This window comes from Paroedura picta, chromosome 2, assembly GCF_049243985.1.
Source record: "Paroedura picta isolate Pp20150507F chromosome 2, Ppicta_v3.0, whole genome shotgun sequence".
Taxonomy (NCBI): Eukaryota; Metazoa; Chordata; class Lepidosauria; order Squamata; family Gekkonidae; genus Paroedura; species Paroedura picta.
In genome coordinates this window covers 122,551,517-122,576,094 of record NC_135370.1, presented here as the reverse complement: position 1 = coordinate 122,576,094, position 24,578 = coordinate 122,551,517, and the positions used below count along the sequence as shown (strand labels likewise).

General features: G+C 43.2%; 1 protein-coding gene across 7 annotated transcripts in view; it reads left to right on the top strand.

Moving 5' to 3' along the window:
• PHF21A (PHD finger protein 21A) overlaps positions 1–24,578 on the top strand; it is a 224,453-nt gene that overhangs the window by 82,699 nt on the left and 117,176 nt on the right. Inside the window, exon 1 of one of the 7 annotated variants that reach the window (XM_077322312.1) lies at positions 20,860–21,203. The exons of the other annotated variants lie outside the window; for them this stretch is intronic. The gene's annotated coding sequence lies outside the window, so the exon portion shown is untranslated. Of the gene's footprint in view, positions 1–20,859; positions 21,204–24,578 lie in introns of those variants that run through there. 7 annotated transcript variants of the gene reach the window in all.

Sequence of the window (24,578 nt, the reverse complement as noted above, 5' to 3'; positions counted from 1 at the left end):
ATTGGAAGAGGATTCCTTTCTGCATTTTGTTACCAGCAAATTCTCATGTGGAGGAGTATTGCATACAGTAGAATCACAGTGTTTATCATAAATCTTATGTGCAGGCCCACATGGTAACTGTACATGAGCAAGCCCGCCATCAGAAAGGTTTTGTAGCTTAAAGCCTCTAGGGGATGCTGTGTGCCATAGCCAAAGCCTTTGTTCCCATCCAGAGACCATGTGTTCCTATGCCACAGCACCCCCCTCCTCTCTTCCTCTTTTGCAACTGAAGGAGTTAGATATTTTCAACTGCAAGAATGTCCAGACTGATGGACACGGTCACTGTCTATGTTGTCTACATGTAAGATCTGCCAAAAATTCACCCTCAAGGTGAGAGGGGACAAATCTAGTAAGCCTAAGGCAGCATTGTGGGAGAAAGTGTTTAAGGTTTCTGAGCCTGCTACAAAATTGACTCCTGAAAAACATTCTGAGGCTCTGATGCTGGATTCGACCTGCTTTGCTCTTGGGTTTGAGGTCCCCCCATGCCATGAGGGCTTCCTTCAAACAATCAGTAAAGAAATCTAAGCTTAAAACTAAGGACAAGCGACAACATACTGTCCAGCAGCTGGCTGTGGTCAGTACCCCAGAACTGGCCCTACTCTTGGCAGAGGAGCCTAGAACATTGCTGAATCTGAGGTCACCAATTGGTAATATGTGAGGGTGAAATTGAGTTTGACATCCCACTGCAACAACCATTCCAACCACTGGAACTGGAGCAAATGTACCTTCCGTTTTAAACTCCCTTGTTATATGGACACTTGGGAAGACAATGTCTTTGAATCAAGACAGCTTAAGTACTGCACTGCACTCCATCAGCCACTATGTCCTATGGACCAGAGTCACCTAGGCCTCACCAGCAATTGGAACAGGCTTCAGAATCAGAGGAGTCAGAGACATTGGATCCAAGCACTAACAAAACAGGTTGGAGAGTAATCTTCCTCTCCTACTGACAATTTATGAATGTATAGAGAATACATGGTCCTGATGCCACAATCATTGAAAATTGAGATCACTAACATGAAGCATAAACCCAAAGATAAAATCTTAAGCCAGCTCTGATCATGTTTCTGATTTTAGAAGGCCTAGCCCAGGACATTTGGCAGTGACTTGTGACCATACAGCCCATTACAAAGCAAGCTAAGCAGTTCTGCAGGGTCAAAAAGGCACCCTTTAAATTCTTCTCCATGCACCCTCCTCACTGAGGAAATGCATCCTAAGGGAAAACAGAGTTACCATGCTGCACCCACTGATTGTGATGAAAACTTGGGCAGAAAGTTCTATTCTTCTCCTGCTTTGGTATTCAAAACTGCAAATTACTATACAATAATGGCTGGATACCATTTATTTCTTTAGGAACATATGGTCCATTTATTGAACTGCTGCTGGAAGATAAGAGGCCCTAGGCAGAGGTCCTACAAACTGAGGCCATTTATTTGTTGTTGTCAAAGAACAAATAAAAACAGATAGACACTCCACAGACTGCATTGTGTGCCATGGCTACTTTAGAGGCTCTCTGGTATCATCATGCAGATTGCAGATTGAATATCTTCCTTTTGAAGGCTCTACTCAGTTCTCAGCCAAGACATCCAAGATGCTGTCCACTATAAAAAAGAGTAAACAAACAGTGAAATCCCTGATTTCACAGCAGGGGACCTCTCAGTATAAGCAATTACTTTTTCACATCAACAGTGGCATCCCTACCAGAGGGAGAACAAATACAGCAACACACAAGGAATCAGCATCCTCCATCTAAACTCTTTCCCAAACAAACAGGGGCATTCTAAGTGGAGGTCCACTAGTCCGCCTATAACTTCAGTTTCTTCTAAGTTGTCTGACAAACCTAGAGGATGGGTTTCTTACCGGGGGGGCTGGACCCATTAAATTTGGGAACTGGCTAACTGGCAGTCTGTTATTTTGAACCAGTGGGTCCTTGGTATTGTTATAGATGATGATAGGTTGGAATAAAAGGTGTTACCACTCTGTACTTCTCTGTACAGAGGAGGTCTTTTCCTTTACCCAAGCTTTCATTGGCTCTAGGGCTTTTGAAAAGTGGGCAATTGAAGAATTTTCAAACTCTCAGTTATCCAAGGGTTCTAGAATGTTTACTGTTGACAAGATGGTGGTGTAAGGCACATACTTGATTTTTAAAATTTAACTGTTTACTTTCAGGTTTCACATTTCAGAATGGTTGATATTCCTATTCTAAAATTATTAAAGCCTAATTGTTGGTTCATTGTTATTGACTTAAAGGATGCGTATTTTAATATTTTTATTCATTCTATGTCTTGAAAGTTTCTATGTTTTAAGTATTGATCCAGAGTTTCTGATATGTTGTGATTCACTTGGGATTGGCTATTGCCCCCAGGGTATTAGCCTCTGTTGTAGCCCATTTATGTTTAAAAGGATTCGATATCTACCTGTGCCTTGATAATTGGCTTTTTGGTTGTGGACAGTTGGTAGATCACTCCAACTAGGTACTGGAAATGTGTATATGATTGGGATTTTTGATGAATTGGGAAAAGTTCTGCTTAGTGCCTACTCGAAGTGCGTACAGCATATACTCGCATATAAACCGACCCGCATATAAGCCAAGGCACCTAATTTTACCACAAAATCTGGGCAAACATATTGACTCACATATAAGCCAAGGGTGGGGAGTGCTCCATCATCCTGTTTTCTGTTAAGAGGTTCCAAACATTTGTCAAATTCTGCAATTGCTAAGATATATGGCGTCTACCTCTTCAGTGTTACCATTGACCAGGCTTCACATGTTGCCATTTCTGCTTAGACTCTTGTCCTGTTAAGTACATCATCACCTGCAATGGCATAAATTCTCTATACCCAGATGGGTTATCTGATCTTTGGCCTAGTGGGGACTGCGCAATAATCTTTCCCAGGGAATATAATTTGGGGTTTCTACGCATGAAGTGATCTTAACTACTGATGCCTCACTTTTGGGCTGTAATTAATTCTGTAACAGAATTAGCACAGGGTTTATCACATTGTTTTCTAATTCTGTGATCTTAACTCCTGTTGCATTGTTTGTTTGTTTGTTTTTAAAAAACAGTCTGATTGCACTGGTTTATATTCTGTAATCTGCCTCACATCTGAACAAGAAACATAGTTTATAAATAAATAATTATGTCTACTGCTGTAGTCACTCTCCTCAGTTTCTTCCATAAAGACTGTTTAGTTCCCTGGTTCAGTGTTATGAGCTGTACTCGTCCCAAGGAAAGAACCAGCAAGATTTGATAGCATTTGGCCTAAAACTTTAAAAGAGGCCACAGGTTTAATATGTTCTCCTGTCACATTGTCATGCTTCTAAAAGACAATGAGACATTTTACTGAACGAATGAATAGTATTGTGGCAACCAGTTGTGCTTAGAAGGCAAATTCAGACTGTAACTTAGGTTTTTTTGTGTTAATATTGGTGAATTGTTCTCTGAAGTCAGCATGATAATTCATGTGTCAGTAAATTCCTTAACTAGCTCAGAAGGCCCCTGATAGTTTCAGGGTAATTTGAAGTGATGCCAGTGGATGAGTCATATTATAAATTCATATATGTTGAGGCAGGGAGGGAAGGTTATATATTGATGGAGAGCTAAGGAGTAAGAGCAGGGGCAGTTTAATAAGGTCTGTAGTGTTGTTATAGGACAATTGCATAGTGCTCTGACTTGTTATCCTTTTAAAGTTGTAACAAAAAAAAATTAAAAACTTGGCATAGCTGTACAAAAGAAGTGTAATGTGTTAGTTGTTATCTGTTTTCTATTCCAGAAATATTAAACTATTTTAAAAATAAACTTCTGCTCTGAGGTTAAGGATCTTTCCTCCTGTCTTACAGCACTCTTTTTATGATCCTGGAAAATATGCTGGTTGAGTAGGCTGCGGTGAGGAAGGGGCAGTTGGTAGGAATGAGAAGGCCTTGGTGGGAATTCAGGGAGGGGGGAATACTAAGCAAACAAAGAACCTCCTATGAAATATTTCCCCTCATATAATTAGTGAATCACTTTATACATTTCGCACACAACATGTGTACAATTTTAATATCTGATGACTTTTCAGTTTTTCTGTTCGAAAATTTGGGAGCCTTAGGGGGCACTGAGGGAAAAAAAACTCTCTTCCTCTAAGTTAGAAAACTCTTGTCTTAAAATCCATTTCTTTCATTCTAAATGTTTAGCATGAAAAAAAATCTGATGACATTTTCTGGTTTTCCCATAGAAAAAATGGGAAATTTGGAGGAACATGGAAAAAATGGAAGGCAAGCTAAGGACATATGTAGAGCCTGCTGAATCAGGCTATCTAATCCAGCCTCTCTAAGAACTGGCCAAAATTGCCACTTCTCCCTTTTCCAGTAACCAAGGGCACTGTAGGCTAGTGACTTTATTTACACATAAGAAGGATTCTATGACCTGGGCAAATATTCAGGGATTGTAGAGGGCTGCTGTGGGATGGAGAAGGCAGGGGGAAAAAACTGTTTTCCACAAATATACATGTAAGATATAATCCGGGATATTTAAAATAAATAACTGAACAATTATAAGTACTTTATCTTTACTTGAATAACTATAGCGATGGGGGGGTGGTTTGCATTGCATTATAATGTTCTTCATGAATGAAGTGGCCAAGGTTGATCTCTAGACCACTCATGCTCTGTCTAACTTACATACCGAGTAGCAACGATATATTGGCTCCTCCACCCAGTCTCATTGTCATTTATCTAGACTGGTACACCACAGGCAGGATTCAGAACTGAAGGAAAAAGTGGTATAGCATATTGACAGTAAGAAAAAACTGTAATCTAGGAGGTCTTCCGCTTCAAATCTCATCACATTGTCAAATTCACAAGGTAGCCTCAGGGAAAGTAGTTTTTCTTTCAATTTCAGACTGACATCTGCAGTTTGGGGATGATAGCACTGGCCTACTTCACAAGGCTGTTTTGTGTGAATTGTACATACATGAAACTGCTTTAGTTCACAGGACTCCCCACCAAAGTAACTTTGTATTAGTAGTCTGGTCATGTATAAACCAGAAACACTTTCTTTGTAATTTCTAAGTTTTCTGTCAGAGGTGGTCTACTTAAAAACAGGAAAATAAGTCAATGAATTAGGAGTTAAAATAAGTATAAAACAGCATTGCAATTCTTATGTACTGTAGGGAAAAGTTTTCATATTTTAATATATACAATTATGTATCTGGGACAGTTTTGTTTACTGTCCCTTTGAATTCCTTATCTGTTGACATGAACAGCTTTTGTTTTGTGAAATACATAAACATGAAAGTTTCTTATAGCAGGTGATACCTTGGGATAGAGGCTTTCTGTTTTCTCTTACATTACAAGACTCCAGTCCTGTTTACTCTTATATGAGAGTAACACTGGTTGAGCTATGAGACTTCTGAGTAAATTTACCAAGGACTGGGCTATAAGTTATATAATTGCCTCTTCACAGGGAATAAGGCATAATGTTCATATCATTGCTATTGCTATACTTCCCCATATTGATCATGTCTGAGGTAAGCACTTTTTGCTGAAGTGATCATTATAGTTTCTCTGCATTTTATCTTCAAGGCAACAATACTTAAAGTCTTAGCTAGAGGGAGTCATTACTCAGTTACAACTTCAGCAAGAATGAAGAACTGAATGAAGAACTTTTCCTCAGATTCTGGCAAAGAAATGGGAAAAAGGTAGCACTTTTGAGCACAAAATTTCAGTTACAAAAATAATCTTTAATATTTAAAGTTTTGTTTTCCCCCTTCCAATTTTCTGTGGAAAGAGCTGCTGTGGGCTGGGGGAAAAGCAATATAATATACAGTTCTTGAGGCAAAAATGTTGAGGCATATTACTGGTGCACAGCAGAGATAACTAGACTGGCCAAAAACTACTTATAAGGAGACTGGTTAATGGAAATATTTGGTTGCATATTTAACTATATTTGATGTGTTGTTGTTGTTGTTGTTATAATACTTAGATTTATTGCCCGCGATTACCAGTGGCTCATAGCGGGTTCCATTAAAACTTGTTCATTGGTAATTTCTTTTGCTCAAGTTGCTTGTAAAATGTAAAAAGTTCAGAGTTGTGGATATACTGAATTAATTCTAGGACAATTACACCTTTTCTGAGCATCAGCCTGCAGGATTCTCCAGGGTAATAATTGTATACTGCCTATTTATGAAAGATGTTGACTTCACATGCCAAGCATAGAATCAAAGAGTTGGAAGGGGCCATACAGGTCATCTAGTCCAACCCCCTGCTCAACACAGGATCAGCCCAAAGCATCCTAAAGCATCCAAGAAAAGTGTGTATCCAACCTTTGCTTGAAGACTGCCAGTGAGGGGGAGCTCACCACCTCCTTAGGCAGCCTATTTCACTGCTGAACTACTCTGACTGTGAAATTTTTTTTCCTGATCTCTAGCCTATATTGTTGTAGTTTTAACCCATTAGTGTGTGTCCTTTTCTCTGCAGCCAACAGGAACAGCTTCCTGCCCTCCACCAAGTGACAACCTTTCAAATACTTAAAGAGGGCTATCATGTCCCCTCTCAACCTCCTTTTCTCCAGGCTGAACATTCCCAAGTCCTTCAACCTATCTTCATAGGACTTGGTCCCTTGGCCCCAGATCATCCTCGTCGCTCTCCTCTGTACCCTTTCAATTTTATCTACGTCCTTCTTGAAGTGAGGCCTCCAGAACTGCACACAGTACTCTAGGTGTGGTCTGACCAGTGCCGTATACAATGGGACTATGACATCTTGTGATTTTGATGTGATGCCTCTGTTGATACAGCCCAAAATGGCATTTGCCATTTTTACCACAGCATCACACTGCCTGCTCATGTTTAGTTTACAATCCGTAAGTACCCCAAGGTCTCGTTCACACAGTGTTACCTAGAAGCGTATCCCCCATCCAGTAGGCATGCTTTTCATTTTTCTGACCCAGATGCAGAACTTTACACTTATCTTTATTAAATTGCATCTTGTTCTCATTTGCCCATTTTTCCATTGTGTTCAGATCTCGTTGAACTCTGTCTCTATCTTCCGGAGTATTTGCCAGTCCTCCCAATTTGGTGTCATCTGCAAACTTGATGAGTAGTCCCTCCACCCCCTCATCTAGATCATTAATAAATATGTTAAAAAGTACCGGGCCGAGCACCGAGCCCTGAGGTACCCCGCTACTCACCTCTCTCCAGTCTGATGAAACACCATTGACAGCAACTCTTTGAGTGCGGTTCTCTAACCAATTCCCTATCCAACTGACTTTCTGAAAATCCAGATTGCAGTCCTGCAATTTATCCATCAGAACATCATGGGGAACCTTATCAAAAGTTTTACTAAAATCCAAGTAAACGACATCAACCGAATTTCCACGATCCAGCATGGTCCATTGCAGTTAATATCACACAGCTAATGGATTTGTTAGGTTTGCCTTGCTGTTTGATTAGTCAATAATATTTCACCAAATGTGCTGTGAAGTCAAGAACATCACTATGAAGGTGATGGCTGCTCACCCTCAAACTTATTCATAGAGTACATTTCATTTGCAGACTTTGTCTTCATTTACAATATCCTGTGAAATAGGCAACTGCTATTTTGATATTGAAAAGGTGTAGAGTTATTGAGAGGGAAAGGAAGTAACATAGAATATGTATATATTTACCATATAGCATGTATGTAATGTAGCCAGGAAATCCTAAGATTGCCTGGCAGCAAGACAAGAGTTGTTTGGAGTTGGTCTGCCGTTGTCTGCCCCAGCACCATAAAAAGGTATTTTTTGGAAATTGCCATTCCAAGTGTTAACCAGGCCAACCCTGCTTAGCTTCTGAGATCTGACAGGATCAGGCTTACCTCAGCTATGCAGGTTGTAGTCAGAATAACATAACATATGACCCATGAGTTTTCTCCCTTTGAGCTTTGCTGCAGCCTGTTTCTCCCTCAACACACACTGTCTTGTGCTATGTCAAAGCATCCGCCACTAGACTAATAATATATTACTTTTTTAGTACTTTACCAAAAGGGTCTGCCTGTTTCTAGTACTGCATACCAAAGTAACCTCAGGGTGGCTCTAGTCTAAGAGGTACTTGAAGTTTTTAAAAGAATGTGCTGTTTTTCAGGATGTGTACTTGATCATCAAGTAGAAAGAAGAATTGTCTGACTTGGGGACTTGTACACTCTTTCATTAAGAAGTGTTTCTTAAAGTACACATTACTTCTGTCTATCCCACTCACATGTTGTAGGCAATACATATATCTGGGACCCTTCTTTTTGGTATCTGATGCAAGTCAGTCAGAGGATGAAGGAAGGTCACAAAGACTGAATTTACTGCTTGCCTTCTCTGTGCTGCAGAAAAAGAACTGCCAGTGCTCTGCCACACAAGCCCATCCATCTTCATCCAAGCCAGTATTTGCATCAGAAAGGCATTGCTTGTTCTGGGAGTGCCCATTTTCCTTTACTTGGAAATAATAACTAACGCCCAATAATTCTTTGAACTTCTATATACTACTTGTTATCTTTTTCTACTATTCCTTGTTAAAAAAAATGTTTCATTTATCCCTGAACTTCTACCAGGGCAGTATGCTTTGAGCAAATTATTGGTACATGATGTTATTGATGTTGATTTCAGAAATGAAGCTCCCAGTATCCAATCCAATGATATTAATAGAGAAGAAGGCAACAGAACAAAGGGCAGAAATTTGATTAAAAATGTGGAAAGTTCCTGGATAATAAAGTGCAAAAAAGATACACATGTGTAGTCTATATGTGGCATTTATTTGAAACTAGATTTAAAGCCCATTTTATCTTTAAATAAAATGGGCGCTAGAATAAGAAGAAGAGTTGGTTCTTATATGCCGCTTTTCCCTACCCGAAGGAGGCTCAAAGCGGCTTACAGTCGCCTTCCCATTCCTCTCCCCACAACAGACACCCTGTGAGGTGGGTGAGGCTGAGAGAGCCCTGATATCACTGCTCGTTCAGAACAGTTTTATCAGTGCCGTGGCGAGCCCAAGGTCACCCAGCTGGCTGCATGTGGGGGAGTGCAGAATCGAACCTGGCATGCCAGATTAGAAGTCCACACTCGTAACCACTACACCAAACTGGCTAGAGGTTCCCTCCCCCGGGGCCGAGTTCCAAAGGCTTCTGCGCACCCGGGGCTGGCGTGGGCCGCAAAAGCAGGCATCCGCGGGCCAGGCTTCTGGTGGTCTTGCGGCCTACCTGTGTTCTGCGGTGGAGGCTTGATAGCATCAGCGAGGCGTGGGGATGCTGGGTCGGCGGCTGCTCGGAGGCGTGCAGACGGTGCCTTTGCCGCGGCTCGCAGCGTGCCGGGGGAGAAGGGGCCGGTCTCCGAGGGGGTAAGGTCTTGTCTGAGTGTGTGTGGGTGGCGGGGCTCAGTGTGGTGTGGGGGGGTAGGGTTTAGGAGGGGAAGCGCGGGGGAGTCGGCGAAGGGGAGATATTGGGGGGGTAGTGAGGGAAGGGAGGGGGTATCACCGGCGGGCAGTGTTGAGAGGGGGCGGTGGGCGAGCTTCTTCCTTGTTTGGTGGCAGGGTCCTGGAGGTTGGCAGCGGGTAGGTGGGAGGCGGAAGGCGTCCTGGGACCGTGGCATAGCTGCCTGGCTCCCCGTCGAAGTGTTGAGGGCGTGCGGCTGGAAAGGAGCAGGGCCGCCGCGTCGAAGACGCGGCGTCCCTGCTCCTTTCCCCGCATTGAAGCGTTGTGTATGGCGACCAAGGAGGCAATGGGGAGGCGCGCTTTGTGCGCCTCCCCATTGCCTCCTTGGTCCAGGATTGACACTCGGAGGGCCGAATCAGGAGCCGCTTTGCGACTCCTGATTCGCCCCTCCGAGTTTTTATCCCGGACACAGCCCGTCCTAACTCCTCCCAACTTGCCCTTACTCTTTTATTTATAACGGCGGAGCGGTTTACAGATTTATATTCTATCTTTCTGCCCAGTCAGATATATTAAGGTGGCTAACAATAAAAGCAGCGCATCATACAAGCAGATCATAAAGCCAAATATATAAAGACCAATTAGCAGCAATCAAAACATAGGGCAGGTAGGATGGGCCATTGATAAAGAAGTCTTTGCCTACTGGCAGAAGGGGACAGATAAACATTGTTGGAGAGGACATTCCGTAATTTTGGTGCCATTCAGACCCATCTAGCTCTGGATTGGAATGTGCCCCTAGTCCCTGTATTCTATATCTTTTTAGCCTGTGATCAAAGGAACGGTTTTGCTGCTCTGTGATTGTGAGGTATGAATTGAAATTGTATCATTTTCTAATACCTTGAAGCTTGTTTCTCTGGACAAGAAGTTTTAGATATGCAATATTTAATCAAGTATTTTGAAAATCATTTACAGCTCATTCTTTACAGAAAAAAAAAAGTAATTGGCTGTTACTTTACTGGGAATCATTTGGGAATTTCTGATTTTAAAAGCAAAAATTGTAATTGAGGAAACTGGCCTTGAATAAAAGGAAGAGAAGCAAATAATGTTTAAGAAAGAATCATAGAATCATAGAGTTGGAAGGGGCCATACAGGCCATCTAGTCCAACCCCCTGCTCAACGCAGGATCAGCCCAAAGCATCCTACAGCATCCAAGAAAAGTGTGTATCCAACCTTTGCTTGAAGACTGCCAGTGAAGGGGAGCTCACCACCTCCTTAGGCAGCCTATTCCACTGCTGAACTACTCTGACTGTGAATTTTTTTTCCTGATATCTAGCCTATATCGTTGTACTTGTAGTTTAAACCCATTACTGCGTGTCCTCTCCTCTGCAGCCAACGAAAACAGCATCCTGCCCTCCTCCAAATGACAACCTTTCAAATACTTAAAGAGGGGTATCATGTCAACCTATCTTCATAGGGCTTGGTCCCTTGGCCCCAGATCATCCTCATCGCTCTCCTCTGTACCCTTTCAATTTTATCTATGTCCTTTTGAAGTGAGGCCTCCAGAAATGCACACAGTACTCTATGTGTGGTCTGACCAGTGCCGTATACAACTTTACACTTATCTTCATTAAATTGCATCTTGTTCTCATTTGCCCATTTTTCCATTGTGTTCAGATCTCGTTGAACTCTGTCTCTATCTTCTGGAGTATTTGCCAGTCCTCCCAATGTGGTGTCATCTGCAAACTTGATGAGTAGTCCTTCTACCCCCTCATCAAGATCGTTAATAAATATGTTAAAAATGTTGTTGATGAACTTAGTTGTTGTTGATGCAGAGTAGGGTACCTTTCTTATGTGTTTTTTCTTTCATAACACAGACCTGCTAGAATCTGCAAGAGGTATGACAATAATGGCTGATTGTGCTTGCTACTTCTCCCCAGCTTCTGGAGAGACAGCAATAGCTTATAAAATCTCTTCTGAGGACAAGAATGACTATTGATTCCTAAGTAGGAAAGCATTAATTTGAGCATGGAATTGGGGTCACTGTGGGTAGGCAGGTATGAATTTCCTGCATTCTTCAGGGGGTTGTACTAAACGACCCTAGAGCTCCCTTCCAACTCTATGATTCTATGGGAAATGAATTCTTGAATGCATTCTATCTCTTGCTATTGTGACATGTCTGTTTTTGTCATTATTTTTGTCATTTTAATGTTTAAGAAATGGCCAAACTTCTTGCTTCCTTCACCAATTTTTTGTAATCAGCTGTTCTAAGCCTTCCTTAGTTTCTGATAGGAGGGTAGTGTCATCAGCATACCAAAGATTATTTATATTCCTTCTTCTGATCTTAATTCCAATGCTTGATTCTTTTAGTTCAGTCTCTGTCATAATGGTCTCAGCATATGAGTTAAACAGGAAGCGGGAAAGAATATAACTTTGGCACACTCCTTTATTTTGAACCAGTAAGGGTCACCAAATGGTGTATGTACAATGGCTTCTTGGTTTGCGTACAGTGACTGCATCAGTTTGATAAAATACACTGGCATCCCCAAGTTGTGCAGTGCTTTCCACAATTTGTTGTGATCCACACAGATGTTGACATCCTTATGATATTCTTGTAACTTTTGTAAAATCCAGCACAGGTTTGCTATGTGGTTATGAGCACCACATCACTTTTGAAAGTCAGCTAGAACATCTGGTAATTCTCTTTCAGTGGTTGGTGCTATTTGTTGTAAAATCTTGTTAGCATGAGAAATTAGGGCTATTATGCAGTCATTGGAATAGTTTTTTTGAGTCATCCTTTTTTGGTAGTGGGATGGACAGGAGTTAACCCCAAAGTGGTCCGTTCTACCTCCTCTTCCTTAGAAATAAAGACAACAGAGAGCCAGGGCAGAAGGAAAAGTGATGCTTTCCAGATTCTGGTGGTGGCCAAGAGGAGGATAACCTCTCTAGGGGTGGGCAGGATTAGAGACCTGGGTGTCGTTTACACAGGGCTTTTTACCTACTGCCAGCTCGAATAAATCCCTGCTGTCTACACTGAATTCAAATTCCATTTTGATTTTGGGTGCTTTAAATTTTCTCTCTGCAACATGCATGATTGATCCAGAGTGACCCTACCTTTCCCCTGCAATATCCAAAAGAGGATATAAATCTTGATATTTCAAAAATCGGCATGAGTAAATGTACAGATCTCTGTTTTTTGTGAATTAACTTTCTGCCTCGTGCCTCCATCGCTGTGGCAAAGCAGTCTTCCCTGATTGGCTAGGGCATTAGTTCCACAGATTTCCTAGTTCCCGGTTGCAAAGCTTGTCTTAAAGTGACTACGCTCCAGAAACCCTAACGTCTCTCAGTAGAGATTTGCCTCTCGGATTTATTCCCTCTCCTCTGCTGTCTCCAGTCTTCTTCCCTGCCCCGCCCCCTATTCAAGAAAAGAAAGAAAGAGGCTCCTGCTGCGCTTGGCTCCCCTCCCCGCTCTGAGCTTTCCCAATCAAGTGCAGAACACTTTCTGTTTCAATTGGGGGGATAGAGGAAGACCCGAGTTCAAATTGATCTGAATTCCACAATAGAAAAAACAAATTAAGTGCAGAATTAACGCCAGTTCTAGCTAAAGGAAAGGGAGGGACATTAATAGGCCTCCAGTTGAATTCCATCCTTTGCTGATTTAAGAGCTCCTACAACCAGCTTGTCTTTTCCCTGTATAGGTTCTTGTGTTCTGGTGGAGAGATCAAATTCAAGAACATGAGAGAAACATTAGTATAAAGTTATTTTGCCGCTCATTAGAGAATCCTTAGATAACATCAATAAAGCCTTCTGAAAAAGTTTAGAAAAATGTTGTGAAAAAAACAAATCTTTGGTGAATACAGGTTTGAGAAATGCCCCAGTGAATGATGCGGGGGGAAACATTGAAGAATAGAGGCAGTCTGGTGGCATGCCAAATTATCCACACAGCAGAAAAGATCTTTATGTGCATTGAAAAATGGCAAAATATATCTCAAAGCATATGAGAAGGTATACCTTGAAGAGAAGGCCTACCCTTGCAGTGACTTCAGCAAAAAAAAAAAGTTGCCTCACAAGACACCAAAAATTTCATTCCTACTCTAAAGTGATTATTGGAATCCTTAAAGCTTCAGAGCGGCCTCAGAGAACCAACAGTGAGAGAATCTGAAATTTACTCAGATTTTTCATTCATTCATATTCTTTTCTCACTAACAGCACAATGCAGTCACAGTTCCTCTGTATCCTTTTGGATTATAAACTGAAGCAAACAGATTTTATGGGCCAGTGGGAGGTGGTTGTTTAATCATATATGCCAGTTTCTTAAAATGTTCAAAGCAGTTAAGGATAATCACAATATAGAACGCAATATATTAAAACTAATACAATTGAACTTGGTAAAATTTCTGCTGCTGCATTATAATGAACCCAGTCTTGCCACTTTGTTTGCAGGCTGCATTGTTGAAACAGTGTGATGGAATTATGTAATTGTGTCTTAAGGAACAGCAGAATTAGGACATATTGGCATCTTATGAGTAGAGGAGAAGGGGGAAGGGAAAGGCTGTCAGAACTGAGAAAAATGATTACTGTCATTGCCAGAATTACATGAACAAGTTACAGCAGCCCTCCCCCCAACCAAAAAATGGGGGCTGTGGTTTCATACAGCCTTGGGGGCTTGACTGTGGTCTCTTTCAATCTAAATAATTTTCTTGAGCCTTTGTAATGCTCGCTCCATTACTGCATTTGTTGTGTAAATTTAGTTTTTCACGACAGCATTGATGAAACTAAGGAGAACTCTTTTGAGAGGAGTTTTCAGTTAATATGCTATTTGTAGTTGGATTTTTGCACTTGTTTCAGTCTAAATTCATTCCTCTTGAAGTAGTTAATGAAGCCTTGTCAATATATTTTGTCAGTGACCACTGGTGCTCAGTAAGGTAGTGTGGAAGGCAGGGCAGCAAATTGTAAATGGAGGCAAAGCCAAATTAACACTGATTTTGTCTCCATATTATCCTTTGAAAAACTAAGAGCACTCAGGGCCCAATGAAATGCTGCCATTTTAAATTCTTGTACCCTATCCCATAGCAGTTGTGAGAGGGGAGAATGCCACGTTGCATGTCTAACCAGGATCAGGCCCTCACAGCATTTTAAAATATGTTAAAAATGGTAGTGGCATTCTTTTGACGGCCGTAAGGATGCCGACCACCTTTTAATTTGGCCCACAAACATAGTAATCAGTTAACAGATAACATCTAACTGTACTTAAGAAGAGCCTCTTCCCTTGGTTAAGTAAGCTTCTGGATTACTACATTTGATTGCATTAGGGGAAAATGGTCAGTTCTCCACAACCCCTACAAACCATCATTGTCTACACTCTTCTCCAACCTGTAGGCCAGGCTTTCTCAACCTGGGGTTCATGAGACCCTGAGGTTTCTTGATGGCCATGGAAGGGTTTTCTGAATGGTATGGAGTTAATTTTTAATATATATTTTAAATTTGTTAAACGTTTATTGGGAGAGCTAGCTTGGTATAGTGGTTAGGAGCGCCGACTTCTAATCTGGTGTGCCGGGTTTGATTCTGCGTTCCCCCACATGCAGTCAGCTGGGTGACTTTAGGCTTGCCACAGCACCCTGGAGGGGGTGGGAAGGGGCAGGGCCCCAGGTGGGAGTGTAAACAACTGGTTCCCAACCATATTCTGTAAAATTGAATCCTGAAGAAAGTTTCATGGGTTTCTCAAATGGTGACAAAGTTGGAAAAGGCTACTCTAGATCATACCACTTATACAACCCCAGTTAGGTTTCTCTCTTAATTTTGTACTTGATTTATTTTCTACATATAATAGTATTAAGCACTGTTAATAAAAACCTCTGGACTGCATTTCAATGCAGAACAAAACCTACTAGATTTGTTTTAATACTTAAGTAAATAAGCATACTACTAGCTTGACAAGTCAAAGAAATGCTGGGGAACTCTTTCTGACAGTGCAATTGTGTGCAGTTACTCCAGTCTAAGCCCATTAACTTCAGTGGTTTTACTCAAGGAATACATAGGAATACACTGGCAATGTCCTAACCAAGTAATAACTTTTCTATTTAAAAGTTGTAGAGGTGTATTTTTATGTACATTTTCACTGCTTTTGTGTTTGTTCAAAGAAATGTACCATTTTATGGGCATATTTATCACCATCATCATCATCATCACTACTACTGCTACTGCTACTATGCTGCCTCTAAATTTAGACAGTGGGAGAGAAAGAGCAGAGAAAGGCATAGAAGGAAAGCTGGGATTAACAGAAATTTATGATCTTAAAATCTGAGCCACTGTATAGACCTATGAATATAACGGAGTTTAGATTATACCAGTTCTGGCCTGCTTGAAACTTGGGCTTGTTTTCATGGCTTTTTGGATAGTACTTTCTTTAGCTGTTGCCAAATGCTATATTACAGTAAGGGTCCTCAGACATACTTCAGGAATATGGGATCTTGAAGGAGTGAATGGAAAAGAGTTCAAATTTCAGTGTGTGTATAATAATAGTTTAATTGTTTAGAAATATTCAAAAAACCAAACCAAACACACACAATACTCTTTTATCGATACTGAAAACAGTCAACACAATACAGCACAGTATGCAAGCTTTCAAGCTCTTCACAATTCATCATGTTGGATTTTTAAAAGCAAATAAAAAGGTGCAGGGAGGCATATAAAAGGTGTATCTCAGGCAGCCTGATAGGGTGGGAGAGAGATATTTTCAGTACAGTCATAACCATGTTGTTGACACAGAAGTCCAAGTGGGCTCATTGAGGCTTGCTTACTAGTAGGTGTGCTTAGCTTTTTGCAGCTTTTGTGACTACATCTAGAAGGAAACTAATTATAGACTAGAACACAAACCCTTGATTACAGTAGAACAACAAAGGAACCCCACTCCATATTTCTAGATTCAACATTATTGCTTTAAAAGAAAAATATGGAAAAGGCCCTCATGGATCCTTCAAAGAAACATCATATCATAGATAAAACTCAGTGTCCATTATCTTCAATTGTGCCATAAAGATCACATCACACTTTCTAGCTAAGTTGTTTTACTCTTTTCTCTCTCATGAGGGCTTATCTAAGAGCTAGGAACCAGTCACCACCACAGATCAATATCCACCCCTCCATTTCCCCCAATCCTTACAGTCATGTCCAAGAAAGCCCAGGCTTGATTCCAGTCTGAACAAAATTACTCCTACTGACAGCCTTCAGTTATTACAGACTGATATGTTTGGATGCCAGCCTGTGGCCCCTTGAGTGTTTCTAATTGGTCTGCATAGGTGTTAGTATACTGCAATAGCATAGCATACTGCCAATAGCATAGCATACTTTTCATACTGCAGTTCCTGGTGTGTGGACAGAAAGCAATATGCAAGGATTGGTCCATTACGGCAAAAAAGTCAGTGCCCCACTAAGCTCAGCTCCTTGTTGCTTGCCATATTCTGGGATAAAGAAGAACTAGTACAGCCAAAAAATCTGATAGCTGTTGTTGGAGCTGTGGGAGATGCTGGGAGAAAATTATTAGGGCGGCTGGAGTGGCCTTAAGTGGAGTTGTGGGGGAGAGGGGAAGCTAGAGAGCCCCGAAAGGCGGGATCTGGCAGATCCTCTCCTCTGTGAGGTTAGACCAGCTGTTAGGTGTCAGGTTGGGTTGGGTGGGCTAGGGGGGATTTTTGTAGGGGGCTGTGTAGGGAGGGTGAGGTTAGGGTGGGTTAGGGAGGGAATTGGTAGCAGCTAGGTTAAATTAGATTAGTTAGATTGGTTAGGGCCAGTGAGAGGGAGGAGCTACAGCCGCTCTACCCAAAGTATTGCAGCAATTAGATAAGGTTGGGGCCAATATACAGGGCACTACTGGACGTGGCTAGACATGGCATGGTCTGCCAGACAGGAACGACAGAGTGGGCATGGAAGGGGAGAGGGGGTTATAACCCAACCTGGGAGAATTATTCCAGCACTTCTGGGCCAAGGGAGGTATGGCGGTGGGAGGAGGTTCAATAATAGGGGGAGAGCGGCACACGCAGGTCCAGAAAGGCCCCGACCGTGGAAACACGGTAGGTGGCCTGGTCGATGTGCTCGCTGTCCTTCAAACCTCCGTCCCATCCCCAAATCTGTAGGAGAGAGGGCTAGGGCGGAGCCGGTGCTGATGCTATGCAACGCCAGGTCGATCAAGAACAAATCCTCAACCCTGCGGGACTATTTCGCAGGGCATGGGGTAGACCTGGCGTGCATCACCGAGAGCTGGGTGCGCGAAGGTGAAACAGTCGCCCTTAAAGATCTTGCGCCACCCGGCTTCTCGGTCCTTCATCAGCCCCGGCTCCATGGTAGGGGGGGTGGGGTGGCGATCCTAGTCCGGGACAGCTATGCCTTCAGGGCTCTCCCAGCACCATCGATCCCAGGAGTTGAATGTGTCGGCCTGACGTGGGAATCGGTCGAGAACGTGGCCATCTGGGCGGTGTACCGTTCACCCACTGCCCCGCCCGATGCCCTGCTGGGCCTGCTGGAGGCGGCGGCCGCCTGGACATTGCAGTTCCCCAAATTATTAATTTTGGGGGACTTTAATGTCCATGCGGATTCGTCGGCTCCAGGACTTGGCCTGGACCTGGTGTCGGCCATGGCGACACTGGGGTTCTCGCAATTTGTTGCTGGTCCCACTCATCAGGCTGGCCACACCCTGGATCTGATCTTTGGTGCTGGTGTTGAGATCGATCTGGTGGCTAACAACATCGTTCCGTGGTCTGACCACCATACCCTGAAGGCTCGCCTACGGATGCCACCCCTCCCCTGTTTGGGTGACGGACGCATTTTAGTCCGCCCACGGAGACTTATGGAATCCGAAGGATTCCTGAATGCTCTGCGGGACCCGATGCCCTCCGGTGTCTCGTTGGAGGCCTTGGTGGAGGACTGGCAGTCCCGCCTGTTGGCCGCCATTGACGAGATAGCTCCTGAGCGCCCTCTCCGCCCTCGCCTCAAGCAGGCCCCGTGGTTTACCGCGGAGCTTCGGGAGAGGAAGAGGGAGGTGAGACGGCTAGAGCGAGTGTGGCGGAAGACCCGCGACGAAGCTACAAGAACATCTCATCGCACGCTTATGAGGGCGTATGAGATGGCGGTGAAAGCGGCAAAGTGTGACTACTTTGCTGCGGAAATCGCGTCCGCTAGCTCTCGCCCAGCCCAATTATTTAGGATAGTTCGGACCCTTACTGCCCTCGAAGGAGGGCATCAAAATAGTAGTCAATTGGAACTAGGCTGCGAGGCTTTTTCGAGCTATTTTGCGGATAAGATCTTGTTGCTCCGTCGTGACCTTACTGCCACAGTTGATACAGTTCGTGAACTAGAAGCTCCGTGGCCGTTGCGGGGGATCAGGTTTGATGGCTTCAGGCGGCTCTCTTTATCCGAAGTGGACAAATTGCTAGGGTCGGTGAGGGCGACCACTTGCCCCCTTGATCCCTGTCCGTCGTGGTTGCTTAAGATCAGCGACCCACGGATAGGTGTTCCCCTGAGGGAGATTATAAACCTCTCCCTTACATCGGGAGAATTCCCTCAGCGGCTCAAGGAGGCAGTGGTTCGCCCTCTTCTGAAAAAACCATCGCTGAATCCGCGGGACCCCGCCAGCTACCGCCCGGTATCGCATCTTGCATTCCTGGGCAAGGTGGTTGAGGGGGCCGCCGCGGACCAGCTCCTAGCATTTTTGGAGGAAACTTCGGCCCTTGATCCATACCAGTCTGGCTTCCGTCCTGGCCATGGGGTGGAGACTGTGCTGGTCGCCCTGACAGATGATCTCCGGCGCCAGCTGGACCGGGGCGGGTCGGCCATTCTCGTGCTATTAGACCTGTCAGCCGCATTTGATGTGGTTGACCACGAGCTCTTGGTTCACCGCCTCGCTGATACTGGGATTGGAAGGGTGGCTCTTAAATGGCTATCCTCCTTTCTAGAGAACAGATCACAGAGGGTCGCTGTGGGGGAGGAGTTATCCGACTCCTTTGCACTCCCATGTGGGGTGCCACAGGGAGCGGTGCTCTCCCCCACGTTATTTAACATCTATATGCGTCCCCTGGCTCAGCTGGTACGGAGTTATGGGCTTGGGTGTCACCAGTACGCTGATGATACCCAGCTCTATCTCTTGATGGATGGCCGGCCAGATCTCCCCCCAGAAAAATTCGCCAGTTGTTTGGAAGCAGTGGCTGGATGGATCAGGAAGAGCCGCCTGAGACTCAACCCCTCCAAGACGGAGGTCCTTTGGCTAGGCCGAAGGGAGCAGGAACAGGAAGCGCGTCTTCCCTGCCTGGACGGGGTACAATTGTCATCTGTGCCCCAAGCCAGGAATTTGGGAGTGATTCTGGATGCCTCACTTTCCATGGAGGCCCAGGTCACTAAGGTAGCCCGGACGGCGTTTCTCCATCTACGCCAAGCTCGGCTACTAGCGCCCTACCTGCCCCCGGAACACCTGGCCACTGTGATCCATGCAACGGTTACTTCTAGATTAGACTTCTGTAACTCGCTCTACGCGGGCCTACCCTTGTCTCTAACCCGGAAGTTACAGCTGGTACAGAATGCAGCTGCACGGGTCCTCACTAAATCATCTTGGAGGTCCCATGTTCAGCCTCTGCTGAAGCAGCTGCACTGGTTGCCAGTTTGTTTCCGGATCAGGTTCAAGGTTTTGGTACTAACCTTTAAGACTATACGCGGCTTGGGTCCTGCATACTTGAGGGACCGCCTATCTCCTTATGCCCCCCGCAGGGCACTTCGCTCTGCGGGTAAGAATCTGCTGATGATCCCAGGACCCCGGGAGGCACGCCTGGCCTCGACAAGGGCCAGGGCCTTTTCGGTCCTGGCCCCTACCTGGTGGAATGAGCTCCCTGAAGAGCTGCGGGCCCTGTCGGAGCTCTCTGAGTTCCGCAGAGCCTGCAAAATGGAGCTCTTCCGCCAGGCGTTTGTCTAAGGCCGGGTGATGGCCCGGGGCTAAGATCGGACCCCTCTCCCCGGAGGGGGGAGGCCAGTACTAAACTGACCTGGTTCCCCAGAGTGTTCCATCCTATGCCCAATTATCCTCCGTTCCCTTTTGCTCATCCAGTGGGCCTGTACGGGAATAGTTTTAATCGCCATCATTGTGACTTAGTCATTGTTTTAATGGGGTTTTAATGGGGAATTTTAATGGTTAATATATTGTATTGTATTAAAATGTTGTGAACCGCCGCGAGCCGGTTTCCGAGAGCGGCGGTCATACAAATCAAATAAATAATAATAATAAATAATAATAATATTTACAGTAAAAGTAAAGGTCCTATAGATACAGGACCAGTCGGGTTGTACCATTTTATTCTCCCTTCTGACATGGATGCTTTGTGTACTCTCTGGCCATGTCACTGGCTTCTGTCATGCCCCCATTGCCATCTCCCATCTCCTAGGAGTTGCCACAGCAACCAGGGCCTGCTACTGAGCCAGTAGCAGCAGGGGAAAACAGCACATGTCAGCCAGGCTCTTCCTAAGAGGCATCTTTGGAGCAGCTGCATATGTACTCCAGCCCTGACAGCTCGGCTGAAAGACGCAGAGGGTGCAGAAGAGTAGTATTTGCTGAACACCGAAGGAGCCAAAGACTGCAGGCACGCTGTCAGAGTAGATGGGGCCCAGCTGGGATAGCTCCTGGAGAGAATGAGTGAGTCCTCCCCCAGGTGCAGCCAATTAGCTTGGCTACTTTTAGGCAAGACAGCAGCTCTTCGGCATGGGTGCAGTATATTCAGAAACCCTCCTGTCTGGTTCGGATTCCTTGGCTCTGGGAACTCCTGACTCCTGGTAAATGGCTTTTGACTATGTACCTGGTAATTGGAGTAGCTTTGTTGGCTATTTATTTATCTGGACTCTGACCTTGGCTTTCCCTTGACTACGCTTTGCCTTGCCCCTAACTCTGCTTGCTTTGGTACCTAACGACTCGGACTGGACTTTGACTTTGCTCTGGTGTGGACTCCAGCTAGGCTCTGCAGCCCAGGCACCTCCCTCCCAGCCGCCAGTGGGTGCGGCCAGATAGGGCAGCATAGCTTCATTCAGATGCCATGAACAAATCTTAGTTTATTTGTGATGGAAATTAACCTCATTTAAATATTTTATTTATTTATTATTGTATTTATAGTCCACCACTTTCGGCTCATAGCAGTTTACATAAAAACCAGATAACACCCCCAGTACAATCAAAATTGGCAGCAGTAATCTACAATCTCCATCCCCCCATATCATCCTTCAGCCTTTCTGATAACAGTCACCATCAAGCTTTTATTCATTTTCCATCCTCCCTTTGAATAGTACATTGAGACTGAAGATGGTCATCTTTAACCAAAATTAATTGTGAGGTCCTGAACAAATTGGATTTAGTTTCATTTCTAGTACTGGGGATTCTTAAACATCTTGGTTAACAATTCCATTCACTATAAGAAAACTAATCCCAGTTTGTTCAGTTATACAAACTTGTTCACCACAATTTTAATTCAGGACCACCATCTTTCTCTTTTGACATTCAGTGTAGGGGTAGAAGGGCAGGAGCGTACAAGACCGACATTAATCACAATCAACACTGACACAAAGTTATTTTCTCCCTGCAATCTGATTTAAGCCTCCTGTTCTTGAGCCCCACTCGCAAAATAGGAATAAAAGACGCAAACCAAGTACAATAAAATCAACACATATCAGTAGTAGTAGTAGTAGTAGTAGTAGTAGTAGAAATCCTGAAAACTTTTGTTGGTTTACTCAGAAATATTATATGCCTGTTCCACAGATTTTAATATAAAAGCTATTATTTCCTCCACCAACTATTAAATGTATCAGCTTTGGTCTATCCAGTTTATTAATGGATAAATTACTTGTACAATGTGGATTTTTTAAATGGAACTGAATTACAGGGAAAGTCTGCTGTAATTTTGTTAAATTCAGCAAAGCACTTTGTATGCTAGGAAAGAATATTGTAGTTTTATGTTAGTGGATTTGGGTCAGGGAGATGAGTACAGTCTGTCCAAGGCAGTATTTCAGACTGGGTACAGTTCTCCGTGTTGTCCTACTCTGCAGCTCTTTACTTAGGTCTTTGAGATAACATTTATGCCAGTCACCTTTCAAGTGTCTGAAGTATACATAATCTATGCTGACTATTAACTTCAGAAGAAAATAGCTAACAGGGGGGAAATTACAATAAGTATATCAGCGACATCATTTTCAAACAATACTAGCAAACCAGTAAGGGATTAAAAATGGCTGTATTTGTGTGCCTCATTTTTCCGCTTTGTCAAGACTTAATTCAGCAAACTTTTTATCATTTGTGTTTTGATTTGTTATGAAATGGCTTTGCATTGTCTTGTGTTGCTTTTCAAAGTTGGGGATCTGTATCATTTTGTGGTGGATGCAAAGAGTGATACAAAAGACAAGAGCAAGCTTCTCTTGTTCTGCATCCTATCTGCAGGGGTTTTCATGGGAACCTATCATCAATATGCTCACAAATATGAGTAATGAGGACCCATGTGAGTTCTGTGATCAAAAGAAGCAACATTTTACCCCTCCTTGGATTAGATAATGTCCATTGTTCAAATGATAGTGTGTGTGTGTATGTGTGTTAAGTTCTGTCAAATTCTAACTTATGGTAACCCTATGAAATAATGACCTCCAAAATGGCCTCTCATTAACAGGCTAGCCAAAGTCTTGTAAATTGCCATCTGAGTCAATGCATCACATGCTGGGTCTTCCTCTGCCTTTTCCTAGCATTATTATCTTATACACTGAGTCTTATCTTCTAATGTGACCAAAGCACAATAGCCTCAACTTAGTCATTTTAAGGGGAGAGTTCTAGGGAGGGTTCAGACTTGATTGGATCCAGAACCCACCGATTTGTCTTTTGGGCAGACCATGGTACCTTTAACACTCTCTTCCAATATTGTATTTCAAGTGAATCAACTTTCTTCATGTCAGCTTCTTAACTGTCCAACTGTCACACTCATGCATAGTAATGGGGAATACTGTAACATGAGTTATCTTGATCTTTGTCATCAACAACACATCCTTATACTTGAGAATTCTTTCTAGCTCCTTTCCTGCTGCCCTTCTCATTCTCTTTCTGATTTCCTGGCTACAGTTTCCTTCTTTGATGATGATGATTGAGACAAGAAATAGAAAATCTTGGACAATGTTGATTTTGTCCATATTCTGTCCTAGTAGTATTGTGTCCAGAGTATAGGTTGCACATCAACACAGTCTTGTGGTACACCCATTTCTTTTAAAACCAGTCATAGCTTTTCATGATCCACACAGTCAAAAGCTTTGATGTACTCTATAAAACATAAGATGATTTTCTTCTGAAATTCTCTCATATGCTCTAGTAACCATCATAAATTAGCAATGTGATCTCTAGTGCCTCTTTTCTGAATCCAGCTTGAGCATCTGGCATTTCTCATTCCATTTATGCTAACAGTTTTTGTTTGTAAGATTTTGAGTATCACTTTAGTTATGTGAGAAATTAATGTGATAGTTGCTGCAGCCTTTGAAATCTCCTTTAAAAAATGAAATGTAGATTGAACATTTCCAGTCTTCAGGCTATTTTTTCATTTTACATATTTGTTGGCATATTCTTGTTAATATTTTGATGGACTACATTTCTATGTTCTGGAATAGCTCTATTTATGTCCCATCTATTCCTGGTGATTTGTTTTTCCCAGTTGCTACCAGTGCAGCTTTCACTTCACTATAAAAAATGGTAGGTTCTTCTTCAAAAGTTTCTTCTTTGAAGCAATCTATCACCCTTTCACCTCTTCTGTATAGTTCATCAGTGTATTGTTTCCATTTTTTTTATTTTGTCCTGTTCAGTTATTTCCATGTTGACCTTTCAGCATGCCTAACCATGCTTTAAATTTCTCCTCGATTTCGTGGTTCTTGTGTTTTCTTGTTGTTTTGTTGTTTTGTTTTTCTGTTCTTTTCTATTTCTTTTACACTGGTTATTATAATAGTTCTCTTCTTTCTATGTGCCAGTTGCTGGAACCCTACATTTAGACTTCTGATTCTCTGTCACCTTTTACTTTTGCTTCTCATCTTTCTTTAGCAATTTTAGGAGTTTCATCAATTATCCTTTAAGGCAGTGGTTCTCAACCTGGGGATGGTGATCCCTTTGGGGGTTGAACCACCCTTTCACAGGGGCCATGT